This window comes from Sturnira hondurensis, unplaced genomic scaffold (assembly GCF_014824575.4).
Source record: "Sturnira hondurensis isolate 20B ecotype Veracruz unplaced genomic scaffold, ASM1482457v3 Scaffold0008196, whole genome shotgun sequence".
In the NCBI taxonomy this organism is placed as follows: domain Eukaryota; kingdom Metazoa; phylum Chordata; class Mammalia; order Chiroptera; family Phyllostomidae; genus Sturnira; species Sturnira hondurensis.
In genome coordinates, this window is record NW_028080827.1 from 27,426,475 (window position 1) to 27,427,416 (window position 942).

Here is a 942-nt window from a genome sequence, read left to right on the forward strand (position 1 = left end):
AACATGAAGCATTATCAAAAACTCTTTATAATAAGATTAATTCCTTAATGTGTAGGTGGTATCCCCAAAATTGTTTTAAGACTAAAGGATATTTTATGAATATTTTTTCAGAGAGCACATACATATTTTAAAACATTTTATACTGAGTAGATTTAGTAATGCAATGACCTTCAATGCAGATGCTACTAGAAGACTATAATCCAGCAACTCAACTCTTCTACTAGAAACTATAACCATCTTGAACGTGACTTCTCAAATATCCTTATGTCTAGAGTTTTTCATATTTCTCAAGAGAAGACAATTTTATTAAAGAGTATTTTGTCGATCCTTTCGTAGTTCATAAGCGTGATGATTGGGTGTTCACGCTCTTGTGTGACACGCGTCTCTCACAAACCTTGTTACAACATCAGCACATTACCCATCTGACATGAAAAAAATAACAATAAAATTTTAAAAAAAGAAAAAAATAACAATAAAATAAAGAGTATTTTGTGAAATGGTTTTCAAAGAAAATGAATGTATTTTATTATGTCTAGTACAAAAAATGACATTTTAAAAAGCCCTAAAGGAGAGGCTACAGGCAATCAGCTAACTGTGGTTAGTTGAAGTGGATTGGGGCGAGGCTACCTTGGCGGGAATCACCCCTGGAAACAGGCCCAAAGCTGCAGCTCAGAGTGCTGGTCTGGGAAAACCCCTCACCCACCCTACCATCTCCACAGATCTAGGAAGTTGCTTTTTCTTTTGCTTAACAAGAGGTATAGTGATAAGCAAGATTGCCCTCTTCCAAATCTCCCTGAAGTGCAAAAAGACTAAGAAGATCAAAGGAACCATTAGCCACTCCCCGAACTTCAAAGGCTTATCCTATGGGAACTTTGAGAAGCTGCTGTGAGTTTACAGGTTACTCACAGACTTCCATTACAGTCTATAAATATAACATTACAA

The 942-nt window shown here is 35.9% G+C and overlaps 1 non-coding gene across 1 annotated transcript; it reads left to right on the forward strand.

Annotated features, from left to right (window-relative positions):
• Positions 1–324: 324 nt before the first annotated feature.
• Positions 325–428, forward strand: LOC118992667 (small nucleolar RNA U13). The gene has a single exon (XR_005067686.1). It is a non-coding gene; the product is annotated as a small nucleolar RNA U13 (small nucleolar RNA).
• Positions 429–942: the final 514 nt, after the last annotated feature.